This window comes from Arachis ipaensis, chromosome B6, assembly GCF_059453495.1.
Source record: "Arachis ipaensis isolate K30076 ecotype BB chromosome B6, ASM5945349v1, whole genome shotgun sequence".
Taxonomy (NCBI): domain Eukaryota; kingdom Viridiplantae; phylum Streptophyta; class Magnoliopsida; order Fabales; family Fabaceae; genus Arachis; species Arachis ipaensis.
The window spans coordinates 47,917,064-47,931,661 of NC_142441.1; the positions used below are offsets into that span (position 1 = coordinate 47,917,064).

At 36.9% G+C, this 14,598-nt stretch overlaps 1 non-coding gene and 1 pseudogene across 1 annotated transcript; both read right to left on the bottom strand.

Annotated features, from left to right (window-relative positions):
* Positions 1–5,772: 5,772 nt before the first annotated feature.
* On the bottom strand, positions 5,773–6,457 carry LOC148555450 (uncharacterized; annotated as a pseudogene).
* Positions 6,458–10,130: 3,673 nt separating this feature from the next.
* On the bottom strand, positions 10,131–10,237 carry LOC148555451 (small nucleolar RNA R71). The gene has a single exon (XR_015887006.1). It is a non-coding gene; the product is annotated as a small nucleolar RNA R71 (small nucleolar RNA).
* Positions 10,238–14,598: the final 4,361 nt, after the last annotated feature.

Below are 14,598 nucleotides of genomic sequence, written 5' to 3' on the forward strand. Positions count from 1 at the left end.
AATAACAAAATGCAACAAAAGGCACAATTATCACAAATAAAAATGTTCTCTTTATTTTAACTTCAACTATCAAAGAGAGGTTGAACTCAATTTAATTACAAAGCTGTGACAGCGAGACAAAAGTTACATCTTAGGCATCACAGGAGAAAATAAATATCAATGGTTGCTATTATTATCTATATACAATATGCTTATTAGTTAAATAAAAAAGACTGCGTCTTAAGCATGTAACTAATATTTTGTTTTTAATTAGTAAGGAATTATAATATGATTCTTACCGCTAATAATTATAATTGTAAGTGGTTGTGGCACTGACTCGTGTATATATAGATGGCAAGGTATTCTATGCAGCTTTTAAGAAGAGTTCCATCATATGGACTTGTCAAAATAATTTAAAATTGACTATCTCTATTTTTTTTTTATATTCACAATTTAACTCTTTACATTTTTTATTCTATAAAGGAATTTAGCATCTAATTTTCCCTAATCTATTCCCACAAATCAAATCTGCAACACCGAATTCTACCTCATAGGTCATGGCAAAATTCATCTGTTGGTATAAGAATAGTAAGAAAAATCACTGCTACCAATCTAGAACATCATGATAGGTCTAGAGGAGGAAAAAAGAAAAAAAAATTTTTAAAATTGAAAGCTTTTAATTCCTGAAGATTAGATTTGCTTCAAATTTTCTCATAAGATTTTAATTAGGAACTGAGGAAGGTCGAAGTTAATGAAGCATGAAGCATTCTCTATTTCAAATGAACTTGGAATCACTAAATATAGTTTCATCTTTCAAGAAGCCAAATATCAAATTGGAAAAATTCAATAACACTAACAAATTACTAAACTCAATTATATGCGATCAAATTTTTACCTTTGCATAGAAGCACAGCTGCAACTATGAAAGCCAATAGCAGCAGCAATGGAACGCGAACAGTAGCAGCAACACAAATCTGAACCCGAATGCGAACACGAACAGCAGCAGCAACACGAACGCGAGTAGCAGGGGCACAACCGCGATTAGCAGCAGCAATCAATCAATATGTGTGATCAATTTTAGGAGTTGTCTACACACAAAGCAAGAGGCAATAATTAATATTAGAAACTACTCGTTATCTAACATAATTGTTATGACTTTTGATAAGCTATAATTGAAAATTAGTTTAAAATTTTATCATATCAGACCTATATATATGGCTATATTAATTAGCTTAGTCCATAAAAGCACATAATATTATCATGTGTTATTTTCATCTTATATGGATATGATGAAACGTAAGCTTTGAAATTGAAGCCCATAAAGTTAATCTAAGTCACTAAATTAATTTTATATCAACTCTTATAAATTTCACCTGCTAGCGGCTATATATGAATAAGCCAACCTTGTGGACCAAATTAAAGAAGAAAGAAGTTACTATTACTCCATAGAACAAAACGTTCATACAATTAAAAGTTTTTCAAAAGAGGATTTCTTACGCCCAGTTTTCTCCAACCACTATTCATTTGTTAATTTCTCAGTACAATTAGAAATACTGTTCTTTTAATCAAGTTGCAGTTACACCTAACATTAATTTCTTGACCTGTATACATACATACAGTTTCTGCTGTTGAATGCTATATGCAGAACAATAACAAAAAAAATACAGCAGCATCTGATGATAATTCAGAAATGCACCAACAGGAACAAAAGCCAATTTCTAAGAAACTTGATACTATTACTCTTAACTTCATGCAAACAATAAACTAAACAAAAAACAAATTTTATAAACTACGAAAGACCCTAAAAAAATGCATACAATTAAGCTTTATCTTTTTACCTTATAAGAAAAAAAAAACTACTAATGACCTTGTATATCAAAAAGGAAGTATGAGCATAATGCATGAATTATATCCTATGGTTCAAAACCAAATCTAAAATAAAAGAAAGAAAAAAGAAGACCTTCTAGTACTACACGGGGCATAATAGCTACAAGTGGAGTTATGCTTGTGAAGATGTTGCTGAAGAAGAGTTTTAGTTTAAAAATATATAGGGAGGAGATCTATCGCTGAGATAATTTAGTGGGGAAGTCTTTTCTTCAACAAGGATAGTTCTAGGTGTAAGAAAAAACAAAAAATCATAGTATTGTGATACAAAACAACTAGACCAGAACATAGGATACAAACCAAACACAGTTACTTTGAAACGGGACACCAAGTCATGCATGAAACTAAACAATGCTTCTATATATAGTGCTTTTAAATACTTTGATTTCAAATAGATTGAATTAACTAAATTATCAAGACCCTTCAACCACTCTTGTCAACTTCAATTAGCTAAATACCAGTAAAGTGGATGCAGAAAAAAAAAGAAAATAAAAGCCATATATATTTGATTATATTCTACTAAGTTTTTTTTAAAGCTATGCCCAATTATTATAGTACCAATTTCCATTACTAATCACATTATAAGAATTCCAATTATATATATATACTTCATGTATTAAGTTTACCCTGTTCTAGTATTATTAATAGTTATAGTATCAATCAAGTTACGTCCTTATATGTTAATAAAGTTACAAAGAAAAACTAGTTACGTCCTTATTAATAGTTATAGTATTATTAATAGTTATTGGCTCAGGCAGCTGGTTCTCCTTAGTAAACTTCCTCTAATTTGGATTATATATATATATTATGAAAGTAATGCAGAAGAAACACCTTTTGAAGAAATATACATTACCAACAATATATTCTATAGCTATTTTTCAAAATTTGAAACTAGCTAGTAATTAATTAGCTATTCAAAGTGCACAGGTTTTATTTCTTCCGATCATTATTGTTGTACACAAATAATCTTAAAAAATAAATCAACCATGCATATAGGTAGAGCTTACTTTTTCTTGTCCAATGTAAGGAATCTGCCCTTGTATATTTATCAATGATGACCTGCAACATATAATACATCAAAATTCAGAAGAAAAAAAAAAGAAACAGGAATGAACTATAAGAAAAACCAGTAGTTATTACTAAGAAAAAATCCAAAATTCATAAAACGGTAACCATAAGAAACAATTTTCAATCAATAGTGGTAACTGATTTTGTGTTAGTATCAATACTATGAAAATAAAAGCCAAATGAGAAAATGTGAAATGGCAAAATTTGAAGAAATCTCGTTAAGGAGCTCGAACTGGAAAATTGATTAAGATGCTTGTAGATTTCTTTTTTCGTTCCTTTTCAACAATCAAAAGCCAAAAAAGAAATCAGCAATTCACTATGATAATAATAATAATAATAATAATAATAATAATGTGCCCATTACATAGAAGACAAAAAAATTGGAATATCAATTACCCACTGAAATGGAATTAAAGATTATAGAAACACAATTAAACTTAAATTTAGAGCCGTAAATTCATGATATTGTCATACAAAGCACAAATCAGAAAGGGGATAAATAGTTTATAAACCCTAATTAGTTCATATACATACCTTTTTTATGGAAGAACAGCTGCAACTAAGAACGTGAACATCAGCAGCAATGGAACACGAACATCAGTAGCAACACAAACGCAAACACGAATAGTAGCAGGAACCGGAACGCCAACAATAACAGTAATCGGAACGCTAATTGCAGCAGGATTACGAACGGGACTTGCAAGGGCATAATCGCGAATAGCAGCAGTAATCAATGAAGAAATGTGAACAATGGAGAATGAAGCAGTTACTATATCAGGAGAGTGGGAGTAGAAAAGGGTGTTAGCGAGGTGGGAAAATGGATTTCGCGGGAAGAAAGAGCTTTTTGCATTGCCAAATTGTTTGGGGAATTGATTTAGTTTTGGGGGAGTTTCAAAAATCCTACTATTCAAAATAAAAACTGCTGTTAATAAAACTCTTAACAAAATAAAAGATAACTTTTTGTTTTAAAAATTAAATTTGTAGGATTTTTTTAAAACTTTCGTTAACAAACTCCTACAATATAGCCTTTTTTTGTAGTGTGATTCTTATCAAGACTTGTCATTTTTTGTAACAAGCACCTTATACATGTGATTTATTTCATGTATGCTCTTTCATTTGCATCACATATGCATTCATTATTCATTTCTTTTCTCTTTGGGGTGACTTTTGTCCCCTTTTGGATTAATTTTTTTTTCATTCAAAATAAATGCATATGGTTCTATAGTCCATACATGAATGCACCCATTTTCCAAAATTTTTCATTGAAGTACCCAAAACAAACATTTTCCAATCACTACCAATGTTCCCCAAATTTCTCCCACACTTAAATGAAACACATTTCTCAACCTAAGCTAATCAAGGATACAATCCAAGGTAAATTCATGATTTTCTACTTAAGGTTGTAATGTGGTGATATTACAAACAATGGAGTCAATTAAGGCTCAAAGGGGGTTAACAAAGGTAGATGCAAAGGGTAAGTCTCTATGGGTTAGTGAGCTATACAAAGATGGCCTCAATCATGCTCAATGTATTCAAAACATCAATCATTGGAAATAAAGAATTAAGCAAAACCTAGATCACAATCATAGAAGAGATATAGCACACAGTGAATAAAAATAGTGGTTAAAAGGTGTAACCACTCATTCAAGCTAAAAAACTCACAAGGTATTTGTTCTTTCCTCTTCTATGTTCTATAAAAGGCATTCAAGCAAGTTTCAAAAACAATTTTCCAAATCAATTCAATAGAATGCCCTTGAAACAAAATTCTTGAAAATTTTCATTGTTTTTCACCAAAATTATTTCCTATATGTATGTATGTATGTATGTGATGGATGCAATTTTCAAAATTTCCTAGTTCTTTCCTAATTTTCAACAAGCAAAAATTAACATGAACAATTAGGATCAAAATTGAACTAGGCATATGCTATTCACATCATCCATTCACAACCAAAATCTATACTATATACCAATTAATATAAAGCACTATATATATATATATACTTCTACTAAAAATGAAATACTAGAGATAAACCAGAAACGACTAACATATATACAAATGATCAAAATACTAGTATGTAGCATAAGACAAAGTACTAAAAATATCTACAATATCATAATAAAGTCAAAAATAAACTAAATAAAGAGTGTTCAGGAGAGAATGTTTACACTCAAAATATCGTAGATCCTCCCCCACACATAAATTATGCACGGCCTTCCGTGCCAAAAGAATTAAACCGGGGGGTCAACTGTGAGAAGCTCCACCGTCTGGCGGTGGTGGGTGCTGATGTCACTGATAAACAATGATAGCTCAGGAAGGCTCTGTGGTGGTCTCCACTCTCGGCTCAGCTATAGCTGCCAGCTCTTGGATGGTCGGTTCAGCTGGCTCTGATGCCGTCTCTGCTCTCTCCTCAGCTTTGCCAACTACTGGCTCCTCCACTGTTGCCTCCTCGGTCTTAGCCTCAAGCTTGGGCTCTGGTGTATCCAGAGGAGGTGGTCCAGGGTCTCTACCCTCAAACTTCACCACAATCCACTGAAAGCGGCGCGCATTGTGGCGCTCATAGCAGTGGAGGGTCCGAAAAATCTCCCGACCCAGCTCATAAGGTGTCTGAAGTCGAGGTGTAGGCACGGAAAGTACAGGAGGTGTTGAGGGCTCAGATGATGATGGCAGCTCTGTGGTCTTCCTCTTCTTTTGAGGTGGCCTATCATATTCTCCGTATGGTATGAATGGGTGTTTGCTGATGTAGACAGACGTCCGATCTGTCGGACGTCTCTCCACCCCAAACAAAGTAGCTAATCTGGTGATCATCGAAGGGAATGGAATTTTGTACTTCTGTTGTTGGGTCACCTTCCACATCAAGTTTTTGATAAGGGGAAGAACAGAGATCCTCTTCCCCTCCAGAATAGCCCAAAGAAGAACGGCCACACGGACGCGAATATGAGTAGCATGTGTGCTCGGCAAGATGTAGTCGGCAATGATCTGCTGCCAGATCCTTGCTTCTGGAGTTAAGTCGGAGCATGCAATGCTTAGTGGAACTGCATTCTCACCGCTGCTGTATTCCCATCGGGCCTCTGGTAGGCCAATCTTCTTCAGAACAACGTCCAATGAAAGCTTGCTCGATGTCAAGTCCTTCACTATTTTAGGATAAGCATCATTGGCCGGAGAAATATGCAGAATCTGCAGGAGGGCCTCTAAAGCATGGTCAGAGGTGTCTAGCATGACACCTCTCAGAAAAATAGTGGTGGCCTCCCTCTTCAGTAGATTTTCGTAGAATTCTTTGACCTGGTGTTCATCAATTTCCACCGGGTCGAATTCTACGAATTTTCACTGGTAGAAAGCGAGTCTGTTATGAATGAGTTTCGCATGTTTATCCGGTACATTGAGCTTCCTTTTATAGTGGAAGGCTTTCTTTTCTAATTTTCTGTATTGCTCTTGGGCCGTTTCATTGACGAAAGTGTCCGGATGAGTGCTTAGACGTGCAGGAGGAGGAGCCAAAGGGTTGGCTTTCTCCTTTCCTTTGTGAGGCATCCTGAAAAAGACAAAAACAAAATACAGCTTAGGAGAAACAATTAATAATCACAAGAGGAAATAGTCAAACAATATAAATTGGACCAATAAAGTAAACATATACTTAATTGAAGAAAACATAATCAAAAGAGGTGAAATGCACAAAGGAAAATGTAGTTTTCCACAATCAAGCAACCTAAGTAGCAATAAAAGGAATAATTGAAAATCTAAGTATAAACAACTTAGGTATAATCAATGAAAGTGAATTGAATCAAAAACTTGGTTATTGCAAATTTTGTCTTGAAGTTGAAAGACTTAGCAAGAATTGGCACAAAGGCAATAATCAAGTCAACAATGAAAGCATGTACTTACTCATGTTAAAAAGATTGAAAATAATCACAGACATATAACTCTTGTTCAAAGCAATAATTGATTGAAATTGGATTGTATTGTTCAAAAAGAATTTCAAAGAACAAGTTGATGCCAGGGCATTTTGGCCAGTTTCACTGACCTTTTCTTTACTGTTTTAGGGTAGTTTCATGCATTTTCTTAGTTAATAAGCAAGTTTTGGGTAGATAATCACTTCCATCTTGATTCAAGCAAACATTGTGAATTTCATGTGATTTTATGAGAATTATGCATGAATTGAATGACAAATTGGATAATGTATGTCTCATAACTTGGATTAGAGCTTTGATGCACTTTATTTGCTTGATTTCAGGACAAAGGAAGCAAGGAAGAGCCACATTAGCAACCACGTTAATCTAATTAACGTGACCACTAACGTGGAATGGGAATAAACTTGCAACGTTAATGAGAAAAGTGATTGCCAATAACGCCTTCGAAACCATCATGGCCCACGTTAATTGCCACGTTAACTACATTAACGTGGTAGTTAACGTGGAGAGAAAGGGAGCTCCAGCGTTAGTGGTAAAAGTGAATACCACTAACACTCCAAATTGGCAATTGGCCACGTTAAGAGTCACGTTAACTCAGTTAACATAAACTTTAACGTGGAAAGGGAAGACAATGCCAACGTTAGTGACATTCACCATTGTCACTAACGTTGGACTAAGCCCAATTGGCCACGTTAAGAGTCACGTTAACTACATTAACGTGAACTCTAACGTGGGAGGAGCAAGGAATCGCCAACGTTAGTAACACTCACCTTTGTCACTAATATTGGACCAAGCCACCATGAGCCACGTTAGTTGCCACGTTAATTGCATTAACGTGGAAGCTAACGTGGAGGAAAGAAATGATGAACCAACGTTAGTGACACTCACCTTTCTCACTAACATTGGAGATGGCAATCACCACCACGTTAGTGGCCACGTTAAGACAATTAACGTGAGGCACTAACGTGAGAAGGGGTGTTTGGAGCGTTAGTAACAAAGGTAAGTGTCACTAACGCTCTCGAGGCTAAGGCATGCCCACGTTAAGAGCCACGTTAGTTATACTAACGTGGACTCTAACATGAGAAAAGGGGGGCTAAGAGCAACGTTATTGGCAAAGGTGAACGCCAACAATGCTTGCGATGGATCAAGAGGCAACGTTAGTGGTCACGTTAGTGCACTAAAGTTGAAGTTAACGTGAACCATCTTGGGCTAGGAATGTTAGTGAAAAAGGTGATTGTCACTAACGTTCTCGAACCCACATTTTCACTTAACGTTAACGCCACTAACGTCCTAGATAAAGTCCATGCCTACTTCACACTTTCTCTGCAAGTAAAGCTGAGCCCACTGAAGATTCCAAACTGCTTCAACTCAAGATCCAAAGGCCCATATCCAAAGACTTGAAGAGCCAATAGAAGATCAGAAGAGTAGTATATATAGGAGTAGTTTTGAACTAGAGGAGAGGAGCTTTTGGCCATTGGGAGAACTACTCTCTGTATAATTTTACTTTTTCTGCACTTTTAATTTTACTTTAAGAATGTATTTTCCATCTTTGTTTTCCATTCCCAGAGCTATGAACAACTAAACCCTTTTCATTGGGTTAGGGAGCTCTGTTATAATTTGATGGATCAATAATAGTTTTCATTATTCTTCTTCTTTCTTTTCTCTTGATCTTACTAGAAAGCTTTCAATCTTCATCCATTTGGGTAGTTGTCTTGGAAAAGAAGCTATTCATACTTGGATCTCTTCGGAACCTTGGAAGAGGAATGAAGAGATCATACTAGAAATGCTTTCTCATGTTGGACAAAATTGGGGTTTGGATGGATATAGTGACATATAATCCTACCAACATTTTTATTTGGGAATACATGTGGTATAATCAGTGACCACACTTCATCTCTTCTCATGAGCAATCAGACCAAGGAATTGGCTATTGATCAAGATTTGAGAGATTGAATTACCAAGGAATTGGAATTCAATCACTTAAGATTGCCAAGGAGATCAATGAATGCATTGATTGAGGAAGAGATGAAAATGAACTTGATCCGGAGAATATAACATCTCCTGAGCCCAATGAACTCCCCATTTCTGATCTTACCCATTCTCTTTACTTTTTGCCATTTACTTTTATGTTCGTCCTCCCCATTCCCCATTTAAGATTCTGCAATTTACTTTCCGTCATTTACATTCAGTCCTTGATTTCCAGTAATTACATTTCCTGCCATTTATTTTCCGCCATTTAATTTTCTGCAATTCTCCAATCAAATTCTGCTTAGCTTCAACTAGAAAATTCCTCCAATTAAAGTTGCTTGACCAATCAATCCCTGCGGGATTCGACCTCACTCTATTAAGAGTTTTTACTTGACGACAATTTGGTATACTTGCCGAGGGAAAGTTGTTGAGAGACAAGTTTCTGTGCATTAAGTTTGTGGCGCTGTTGCCGGGGATTGATTTTGTATCAACAATGATTAAATTGGTGGATAACTAGATTGAGCATTTTTCTTTTGTTTGATTTAAATTCTGTTTGAGTAATTTACTTTCAGTTTTAGTTATTTTCTTCCCTTTACCCCTACCTGTTTGTGGTGTTCTCGTATTTGTTACAATTCAGTTCACTAACCCACTAACTGTTTGATATATTGCATCACTCACACTAACAGTATTTTTAACAAAAATATTCTCTATCTCCCTTTTACTTTGGCCTTGTTGGTTATATGACAGGTAGAAGAAGCGGGGCTTCAACTTCTGTTGATTCTGAACCTGAGAGGACCTTCCTTAGATTAAGGAGGGAAGCAAGAAGAAAGAGAGTTGTTGGTGCTGAGGAAGAGGAAGAGTACTTTGAACCAGACATGGATGAGAATATGGAGAACCATCATGAAGAAGAGGCTTACAACCATGGCAGATAAGGTCCAGTGTATCATGATGGACAAGAAAGAAGAGTTCTAATCTCTTATATCAATCCAAACCCAGGAAACTGTGGAAGTAGCATCCAAAAGCCAACCATACATGCCAATAACTTTGAACTAAAGCCACAGCTCATCACCCTGGTTCAGAACAACTGTTCATTCAGAGGAAGTATCCAAGAAGACCCCAATCAATATCTAACCATATTCCTGAGGATATGTGATACTGTGAAGTCTAATGGTGTTCATCCTGACACCTATAGACTGCTTCTGTTTCCCTTCTCACTCAAGGACAAAGCATCTAAATGGCTGGAATCCTTCCCGAAGGAGAGTTTAACAACCTGGGAAGATGTGGTGAACAAATTCTTAGCGAGATTCTATCCTCCTCAAAGAATCAACAGGTTAAGAGCTGAGGTACAAACCTTCAGGCAACAAGATGGTGAAACTCTCTATGAAGCATGGGAGAGGTTTAAGGACTTGACAAGAAGGTGCCCGCTAGATATGTTCAATGAATGGGTGCAGTTACACATTTTCTATGAAGGTCTTTCTTATGAATCAAAGAAGGCAGTAGACCACTCATCTGGGGGATCTCTGAACAAGAAGACTATAGAAGAAGCCACAGATGTCATTGAGACTGTTGCGGAGAATGACTACTTCTATGCTTCTGAAAGAGGCAACACTAGAGGAGTAATGGAGCTAAATAACGTGGATGCATTGCTGGTCCAAAACAAGCTGATTACCAAGCAGTTGGCTGACCTTACCAAGAAGATGGAGAGGAACCAAGTAGTAGCAATCACCACCTCATCAGCAACCCAAGAAGGAGTGAATGCAGAAGCAGAGGGTGAGCAGGAACAAGCCAACTACATTGGAAACTCACCTAGGCAGGCCCATGATCCATACTCCAAAACTTACAATCCTGGTTGGAGGAACCACCCAACTTTGGGTGGGGAAATCAACAAGATCAAGGCCAAGATCAGAGACGTCACAACCCCAACAACAATGCAGCTCACCAACATTTCACACAGAGATCATATCAGCATCCACCTAACAACACCTCTCAACATCCATATCAAAACCAAAATGGCCATTCTCATCCCTCAAACTCCAACTCACCATCATTCGAAGATAGACTCTCAAGGATTGAGACCCTACTTGAAGGCATATGTAAGGAACTCCAAGAGAACAAGGTGTTCAAGGAGCAGGTGCGAGCTAATATCAAAAACCAGGGAGACACCATTAAGAGGCTAGAATTTCAAGTGGGATACCTCTCTGAGAAGATTCTCAAACCTACTGACAGCTTCCCAAGTGACACAGAGCAAAACCCGAGAGGTGAAGTAAAGAAAGTAAGATGGGAAGACTGCAAGATGGTCACTATAAGTGATAAGGGGACTGATAAACCCATATTTCATGATATATTTTGTGCTTAGTTTGAGTGATTTATTCAATCCTTCACCCACTTATTCATATTAATTGCATGGTTTTACTTTCCCTTCCTTATTATGTGATGTAGGTGAAAAACATGTTTCCTATGCTTTAAAATTAATTATTTTAATTAACTTTATTTCCATTCGATGCCGTGATTAGTGTGTTGAGTAGTTTCAGATCTTCTAAGGCATGAATGACTCAAACGATGGAAAGAAAACATACAAAAATGGAAGGAAAGCATAAAACGGAGTTTATGAAGAAACTGGCATCCACGCGATCGCATGGACGACGTGGACGCATGCCAAAAGCAAAGAAGCAGCGACGCGACCGCATGACTGACGCGACCGCGCGCCTTAAGCAGAACACATATGACGCGGTCGCATGACTAACGCGACTGCGTGACAAGGAAAACTCCGAATGACGCGACCGCGTGACCCACGTGGACGCGTGACATAGGCTACGCACCAGAAATTGCAGAAAACACTCCCAGCAAATTCTGAAGCCCTTTTTGGCCCAAATCCAAGTCCAGAAGGCATAGACCAGAGGTTATGAAGTGAGGGAATGCATCCGTTCAAGGAGAGAGACGGCTTTAGCTTAGTTTTCATGATTTAGATTTAGTTTAGAGAGAGGTTCTCTCCTCTCTCTTCTCTCTTAGGATTAGGATTTAGGATTTCTCTTAGTTTTAGGAGTGACTTTCGATCCCAGGTTTAATGTTCTTTTACTTTATATTTATCTCTTACTTTTAGATACTTTAATGCTTATATTAGTTATGTTGCCTATTTGGCTTATACTACATTCATGTTACAGATTACTCTTTTGAATTAAAGTTATTTGAGGTATTTCAGTTTAATATTGCTTTCTCTTATTTACATTATTGTTATTCCCATCTGAAGACATTTTTATTCCAGTAGATTTACTTTCCTCTCTTTTGATCTTGGTTAAGAAATCAGTAATTCAGGAGTTATCAAACTCAAACATGAATGGTAATTGTTATCTTTGTTAATTGAATTGAACTTCAATAATCCCAATCTTTCCTTAGGAAATAAATAGGATTCGAAGATCAACCAATTAATCCCTTGACCTTCCTTTATCTTAGTAAAGGTTAACAAAGTGGAATTAAGATTAAATTCTCATCATCATTGATAAGGGTAACTAGGATAGGACCTCTAATTTCTCATACCTTGCCAAAAGTATTTACAGTCATTTATTTATTTTACTTGCCATTTAAATTGCTTGTTCTTCATTTACTTTATTTGTTAGTTAAATCATTCCCTCCTCATTCTCAAAACCCCAATTTACAATCTCCATAACTAATAATAAGAACATACTTCCCTGTAGTTCCTTGAGAAGACGACCCGAGGTTTGAATACTTCGGTTATCAATTTATTTAGGGGTTTGTTACTTGTGACAACCAAAATGTTTGTAAGAAAGGTTGATTGTTTGGTTTAGTAACTATACTTACGACGAGAGTTTACTATAACCTCTAAACCATCAATCTTCTAGTTCTTTCAGGGACTGAGGAAGAGCTGAACAAACCCTTCGAACACTCTGGAGATACTTCAACAGAGAAGCAGGAAGAGGGTCACCAAGAAACCAAAATTACACAGAAGGAGATGCTGAAACTCTATGCACCTTTTCCCCAAAGACTCAAGGGTGGTGTGGAAAAGAGAATATACTCAATTTTCCTTGATATGTTTGCATCTCTTCATGTAAACATACCATTCATCAAGGCTCTCCAACAAATGCCCTCATACATTAAGTATATGAAAGAGCTGCTGACCAGGAAAAGCTCACTCAAAGGAGGGCAAACAATAGTGATGAATAAGGAGTGCAGTGCTCTCATTCAACCAGAGTTGCCTACAAAAAGGAAGGACCCAGGGAGTTTTCACATCCCCTGTGCCATAGGAGAAACAATGTTTGACAAAGGACTCTGTGACCTGGGAGCAAACATCAACTTAATGCCTTTATCTCTTATGAAGAAGCTGCAGATTAATGAGCTAATGCCCACAGACGTAGTCATCAGGCTGGCTGACAAAACTCAAAAACAAGCAGTAGGAGTGGTTGAAAACGTGTTGGTAAAGGTTGGGAACTACTTCCTTCCCACAGACTTTGTCATATTGGAAATGGAAGAGAGTCACCTTCACCCAATCATATTGGGAAGACCATTCCTAGCTACAGCCAGAGCACTCATAGATGTGGAGCGAGGAGAGCTAATAATGAGGATACATGACGAACAACTTGCATTCAATGTCTTCAAACCCTCATAAGAAGCAGATCAGGAAAGCAAGGAACCAAGGGGAGAGCACGACAAAGCACTGGTGGAAGAAACAAGCATTGAAGCACAAGCTGTACACCTGGGAATCCCTTGGTTGATGAACAAGACAGTCAGCAGTTGTCACAACAAAAGGAAAACCAGGAGGAACCTAAACCACCAGAGTCATATGAGACCAGCAACAAAATTTCCTTAGAAAAAGAGGTCACAAAGAGCAGGGCAACATCAAAAGGAACAAAGAAGAAGGCACCAAGGAGGTAGAGGAACAAGAAGATCCCTACAGAAGACTTCTCTCCAGGGGATAAAGTGATCTCAGCTTATTTTCCAGTTATCCCACCTCATCTCCCCACCATCCCATCTCAGCTACCTAAAGTTTTCACCATCAACAGGCTTCTCTCCTTAGAACATGTGGAGATCCTTGATGAAGCCAATGGAGATAGATTTACTGCGAGGGGGGAAGATTTGAAGCATTACCAACCACCCTGACAAAGTCAGAACATCAAGCTAGTGATGCTAAAGAAGTGCTTCATGAGAGGCAACCCATGTTTTATATGCTTTTAAGTAGTTAATAATGCAAGGTTCATGAATTTCAATTAAACTCTGACATATACTTGAATGAATCCTTTTATGCAACATATAGTGAAGAACAAGTTTGGTGTTCAAGGCACACTAAGAGGACATGAACGCAATTCATATCATGTCACTCTTAGAACCTTGAACAAAACTTTGTACACCACATGGACACAAACTAAGTTTGGTGTCACCAATGTTGCAAACATGGACAATTAAATAGTCAGTTGGTTTGCATTCATGAATAGCACTTAGTTAGTTAGAAACAAAAACTTTAAAAAGTAGTTATCCCATTTTTAAATTTTGCCACTACTATCCACAAATTCATTAATCACATTTCTTTTGTTTTGTAGAAAAATTAATGGGACAATTGAAGGAGGAAAGGTTCGGCCACTTCAAAAGAAGAGGACTATACACGTGTCTTCAAGGGGAATGCATTGGGAAATGTTGCCATGCAACATTGAAAGAATGACACGCTTGGAAATCGAACCAACCTCATCATAAAGTTGATGATCCTTGTGTTTATCCCACGCTAAACCCCATCCGTTCATCATACACGTACTCCATCAATCCACACCTTTCATTCACTCACCACCTCTC